At 45.0% G+C, this 6389-nt stretch overlaps 1 protein-coding gene across 4 annotated transcripts in view; it reads left to right on the top strand.

Annotated features, from left to right (window-relative positions):
• The first annotated feature begins 335 nt into the window (after window positions 1-335).
• MOCS1 (molybdenum cofactor synthesis 1) overlaps window positions 336-6389 on the top strand; it is a 31192-nt gene continuing 25138 nt past the window's right edge. For 2 of the 4 annotated variants that reach the window (XM_031045653.2, XM_031045654.2), the window contains exon 1: window positions 355-436. The gene's annotated coding sequence lies outside the window, so the exon portion shown is untranslated. Of the gene's footprint in view, window positions 437-488; window positions 543-6389 lie in introns of those variants that run through there. The other 2 variants (XM_031045651.2, XM_031045652.2) reach the window with 2 other exon arrangements.

Genomic DNA, 6389 nt, shown 5'->3' with positions numbered 1-6389 from the left:
TGGCTCTTGGTCGGCTGAGGTAAGGATAGCGGAAGCAGACAGTAAAGGCTGTGAGCGCAGGCTTTGCCCTTGCTGCTGAGGGGCATGGCGCTGTCGGCGACTGCCCGGGGTCCCTACAGCGGAGAGTACGGCTCTGTGATACTGCTCCCACCCGCCCGCTCACGCGGAGACGAGCGGACTACAACTCCCGGCGTGCCGCGCAGCACCCGCGGCAGCTCTGATTGGTTTCTGTCCCTCCGTCCTCCCCCGGGTGACGGTGTGAGGCGGGTGGCGGTGCCGGGGTCCCTCAAGTGCCGGGGGTTGGCGGGGCCGCATGGCGGTGGCTGGGTGGGGGAGGCGCGGCGGTACCGCGTTCCTGTGGGGTGCGTTCGGGGCAGGCCCGCGCCGCGCCTGCAGCTCCGGGGCGCCAGTGTGGACTCCTGCCGCCGCGGCTCAGGTGAGGTCAGCCGGGAGTGAGCAGAGGGGTTGGGGCGGAAGGTGGTGGCCGGGGCCTGCGAGAGGGTGCTGCTGCAGCGTGGAGGTGTGCAGTGCCGTTGGCTGAGGTTTGGAGTCCTGGGCTGGTGCCTTGTAGTTAAGATTAAGACAATGTCGTTTGTGCTTGTGATAACCGAGGGTTGGCCTGGCCGGGGTTCCCGAGCGGGGTGCCCCTGCCGTAGCAGTCTGCAGCGCGGGGGAGCCACAGCTGCAGCCGGCCGGGCTGGGTGCACCAAAGCTGACCCGCAGTTTCCAATAGGCACACTTAATTCTGCAACCTGTCCCAGAACGATAGGTGATTTGTATGGTGAACGTGACTTGATTATATAGGGCGGGGCGGGAGTCAACAAAACGTGTGGTAATGTATAACTATATTGCCTTACTTTGCTGAATGTCACTTTTTTTTGGCAGTAATTAAGACATTCAAACTCTGGGCTGAACAGTTCTGTGTTCTGTGCTGGTTTGAAGAACAGCTTACACAACAGCATTTGTTCTTGCCTAGATCAAAATCAAGTGGTTTGGCAGCTTTTGGTCCTTTGGTCCTGAGTGGTCATGGGAACTTTATGACTGAGCTGTTTGTTTGTTCCATCCCTGGTGTGAAACCAGTGCAGGTGTTGTCCTGATCCAGCTCCTCGTTCCACTTTTGGTCCTCGGGTTGATCTGATCGCTTGGTGTCGAAATGCAGAAGAAAAGGCTGCACAGAAAGGCAAAGGTTCTGTATAGCAGAAATTGAGTATGTCAGGCAGAGTAATCCTAGCTGGGACATGATTTAGCATGGCTGACTGTAAGGAGCAGAATATAAGCTAAAGCTACTAGTGACAGTCTTTGTGTCACTAAAATTGAATGCATTCACTACCATTTATGTACAGAGAGCCAAATGAAGTTGTGTGTTCCTTTACTGAATGCTTATTTGCCTCAGGAGTCTTGAAAGGCTATGGAGTTTCTTCTGCTTTTTCTAAACCATGTACTTTTTTTTAACTACTTTTTATGAATCGAGTAGTTCTAACATACATTCAGGAATACTTTTGAGAGAGCTTGATTACATCAATCATCTCTGAAAGCCCTGTTCCCTTAGGGGATGAAAGCCACAGCGGTTGAAGAATGGGATGGGTGGTTTGTGTGTGTGGCATAGTAATTGAGGCAGGTGTGCTGGAGTACTTGTGATATCCTGCAGGGCATGAGAACTCAGCAAATTCATGCAAAAGCAAAGACAGTGCAAAATTAGTAACTATACAGTGGTAATATATTCACTGCTCATCACTGTTCTCAGTCTCTCCCAGCATCCATCTGTAGAGAGGAGCAATTAATGTTACAGCCATAGGGCAGTGAACCGTACTTTTAAGATGATGGGATGTTCAGACATTCAAAGCAAGTGTGAATATTACTTGACCATCTTCTGGATTGGTTCTGAAAGTGTTCCTGGGTTCTCTTTAGTTTCATGAGATTCAAGTTGAGTTCAGGGGGTGCAAAGGGGAGAAGAGATTCTGTTTTTAATCCCATTTTAAAATAATCCTTCCAGCTGTGGAAGGAAGAACTCTGTGATTCAGGAGCTTCAGGAGATGACTGAAAATTGGTGTTCATTATATGTCTTTTAGTGAGGTTATAAACGGGGGGTCGGTATAGGTGCTGTATTGGTGTTGTGTGGTGAGCTTACGTTCAATTTATGACTCTTAGCTTGCTACTGTGTGGTGTTTTTTGAGATAGTGGAGAATGTATGCATACTATCCATTCTGTATCTTCCAACATTTGCTATTTGTATGAATGCTTAGTAAATAATTGATTCCAGCAGGAAGACTTAATAGCTTTATTTGTGTATTGAATGTCCACTTAGTTCTTAAAATGTTCTCTGTATGAAACAAGTGATGAAAATGGATGTATTTCTGGAATTAAAATTATACTGACTGAATAACCATACTGGGCAAATATGAGGCTGTAAAAATTTGTGTCAGTTTTGAAGGTGAAATCAGATATGCCTGGGAAGCTGATCCTAAGTTGTTTACAAATAAACCCTAGAACTTGAATCAGCTTATTACTGGATTGTTTTGCATTGAATGGGCCTGTTTGTATCTTGGTGTTTAAGATACAAGTGTCAGTCTGGAGATGTGTGCAGGGTGGAGTCCCTTTTTCCAATGACTACATAATGGCAGGTAGCAACAGGCTCAATGAAAGCAGCATTTTTTTGGTTGGTTGATTGTGTTCAAGCATTTCTTGACTAATTCACAGTTGACAGGATAGCACTAGACTTTACTTTAACTGTTACCTTGTACACATGATAATACTTGTCCAAATTATGTTCTTGAATTTAAAAAATCATATAGGATTACATATTTCTATTACAACACTGTATTTTCCAGTATAATAGAAAAAGTACATTGTAGTTTTAAAGTTATTATTGTTTTTATTGTAAGCTGGAACTTTACACGTAAAACCGCCAACTTTTTGAAACAAAGGAGGAAGATGAGAGGAGTCTTGAGACAATGAGGCTTGAGAACAGTAAGGAACTTAGTTTTTTTTCCTGTTTTTGTTGTATCATTTCCAGTAAAGGTCTTCCATCCTGATACAAAGCTTCATTTCAGCTTCCTCCATCTGTTATGTAGATCCTTTAATTCAAACAGAGCCACTTGAAATTTTCTGTGGCCTCCATGAAGTCTTCACCACTGGGATAAAGGGCAGAGTGCAGCTTGTCTTGGAAGACCTCATATGGCCCTTACTTTTTACCAGTCATGTCTGAAACTGTGTCCTGGAGCTTCATTTTGTGGGTAGCTGTTGCAGGCTGAGCAGTGTTCTCTGTGCCAGTAACCAGAACTCTAGCATGCTGTGTGGGGTCAACTGTTGGGCAGCAGCTGCTGAGCCCTCAGAAAAACATTTGTTTTGGACTCTCAGCTCAGGCCTCATACTGGCACTTGGCCTATTTAGACCCATTTCAGCCTCTGTGGTTGTCTTAATTTCAAGGTTGAACAAGGACATTATGTCACCACTTCCCTACAGAAGAGGCATGAAACAGAAGAGCTTTTGCTGAGTGGTGTCCGTGATGCTGGCACAGCAGTGTTGGGTAGTGTGTGGCAGTGCTGATGCACAAACCCAGCAGGATTGCAGGAGCTGAAAGAGGCAGTAGCTATGGGAGCAGCAGTTGCAGTGTTGTTAAGTACACAGGCTGTGGTGGTCCCTGAGACCTGTGTTTGCAAGCATTACTGTTTCACAGTGCACAAGTGCCACTGGGGATAAGGTGAAGGTGGAAAAGTAGAGCAAGTATAGTTCTTGATCTTCAGTTTGATAAATAACTAACAGCTCGGTTCTCTTCCCCCTTGTGTTTAACCGAGCATTTCCAGTATCTGTCAGTTTGTGGTGTTCCTGGTGGCTGTTAATACTTCTGGTGACAGCTTCAAATTTTGCTGCTTTGTTAGGAGAGTTCTCCTGGAAATTGCAGGTGAATTGGCAAGTCTGAAGGGCTGACAGATTGTCAAAATATAACTGCTAGGTGTAGTCATCTAAGCTCTCATTCATTCACTACTAGTATAGAACATGGGATTGACAGCCTAGAGAATGAAACTGTTTCTTCACAGATGAGACAAACCCAAGTGTGCCAGGTTTTGCCTCTGATGGGCAGAAGTGTCTCCTGTCAACCATGGAGAGAGGGGTGTGGAGACTGGAAATTATAACCATGCCTTTTAAGTGAAAAAGTTTTGTGCTTGGACATTGGTGTGTTAAAATACTGACAACCACCCATGTCTCCCAACTGCAGGGAATTGAATAACCCTTTCACTTTATCCTGGGAACTGCATCAGGTAGCTTTTGCTTTCTTCCTGCTCTGAAAGCTCTCACACAGGCTTCAAGTCTAGGTCCTCATCTTGTTCTTCTCCTTCAGAAAATCCTACTCATGTGGCTACTTGAGAGTGTGCTTCATCCTTCCCCTGATTTAACCATAAAGACAGCTGAGTTTCTGTCTCTGATATTTGTCCTTCAATATGGCATTGTGTCAGTGCTAGGTGCAGTGGCAGTTTTGGTAACGCAGGATCCACTCCCACTGGAGCTCAAGCTAATGCTACTGAACTCAGGAGTGTCTCCTAATTCCTCTTTGCTGACTTCAAAATGGACAGAAACTGAACTAAGCTTAAAAATTTCCATCTCCAGTTGTTCTTTCCTCCCAGACAAACCCATCTTTGTACACAACAAGAAGATGGAAAAGATGGAAAGAAAATCTAGTAGCTCTGAAAACCTTTCTTCTTTTCCCCATACCAGCACTGGCTATTTTGCAGCAAGAGAGCAAATGTTATTTCTAACAGGAACTTTAAAGTATCTTGACATCAACTGCCTGTTGAGTGCCTTTTAATACTTCTTCTGCATAGCTCACTTTAGTGAAATTAATGAAGGGCACTATGTGTTACTTCACTCCATCCCTGTAAGGCACACTCTGAAATGGGGAGACAGGATATTCCTACTGTTCTGTCATCAGGTGGAGTGGGTAGGAAAGCCTAGCCCTAAAAAAGGTGCAAAAATGAGATATTGAGAAAAAAACAAAGGAGTGCTTCTACAAGAAATGCTCAATTAATTTTAGTGAGCATGGGAGTGCTTTCCCTCTTGAATGTGAACACCTTTCAAAATAAAAGGAAGGAGAACATCAGAAATAAAGCCAGGTGAGAAAGCTGTGCAGTTTAAAATTAAAATAATGAATGCACAATAAATGCAACAGAGACAGCATTTTGAACTTAGTTTCTTGGGGAAACTAAGGTTGCGCAGAGCTGATAATGTGCAGATGCATAGGCTGGATTAAAACCTAGATGGCTTGTGCTGCCGGTGCACGTTGGAGAAGACAGAGATGTAGAAACCTCTGTAGGTGTGAGCAGCCTGCCTGACTGTGGAGGGGTTGCTGCTGACACCTTTGGTGCTGCAGGGAGGAAAAGCCAGGTCTGGGGCGGGCCTTATCTGTCTGCTGCTGTGGCCACCACTACAAAACAGAAAGAGGTTGCTTTCTTGTGGCAGAAAAGCAATTACATGGAACTTCTGTTTTATCGGGGTAAACAGATGCTTTCTGGGCTTTGAAACAGCCATTTTGTGTCTCCTTTATCTTCTCTAACACCCCTGCAAGGGATGTTCTTGGGGATCTTCTTATCTAATCACAGAGTTGCTTGGATCAAGAAACGTAGTGGGTTGTTTAGAGGCTAGTGGAAAGATTGTGCTGCCAAGAAAGACTGCTCCTGCTTATAAATTTAGCAACAGCCATGCTGTTAGCACAGCTGGAATCAAAATTTCTGCAGCTGCTGATGGCTGAAGTTGGAACTCCCCCTGGGTAACCTTTGCTTGCCTGGCTGATCTGGTCACTGAGGGTGTTCTCTTTGACTTCCACCCACCCCCATATCTATCTTACAAATGCTTCCAAAATAAAATGCTTCAAAAAAGTGTATCTGGGTTGTTCAACATTTTAGCTGACCATTTTTGGACTTCTCTCAAGGGCTGTTTTGAAGTACTGTGCAGGATTAACTCCTGTGGTTACTAATGATGACCAGTGCCAGCGAGATGATGGCTGCAGCTGCGTGTGGTTTTGCCCAGTCTCTTGGCATCATCCCATACATGCCAATTTTAGTATGTTTAGAGGTTTCACAGCTCTGTTTTTCACTAGATGAAAATAATGACTTTTGCTCAGTTAAGCAGTTTGAATACTGGCTAATGTGTAATTTTGTCTGGTTCCTTATTCTGCGTCTTAAATTTATGCCAAAGCTTTATTTAATCCTTTGCCTGCTACAGCCTATCAAGACAAGCCAGCGTGGCTTCAACTTTGCACAATTCTGCAGCTGATTCTCTCTTCCCCCCCCCCCCCCCACCCCCTTTTAAACCTGTGAACACCATGTATCCAGGAACAGGTTTGTATCTGCTCCTTCACTGGAGATGAAGTTCACGGTATGCTCAGGAATCCCTTA

This window comes from Melopsittacus undulatus, chromosome 3, assembly GCF_012275295.1.
Source record: "Melopsittacus undulatus isolate bMelUnd1 chromosome 3, bMelUnd1.mat.Z, whole genome shotgun sequence".
Taxonomy (NCBI): Eukaryota; Metazoa; Chordata; class Aves; order Psittaciformes; family Psittaculidae; genus Melopsittacus; species Melopsittacus undulatus.
The sequence above is the reverse complement of the archived record's forward strand: the minus strand, read 5'-3'. Positions and strand labels throughout refer to the sequence as shown.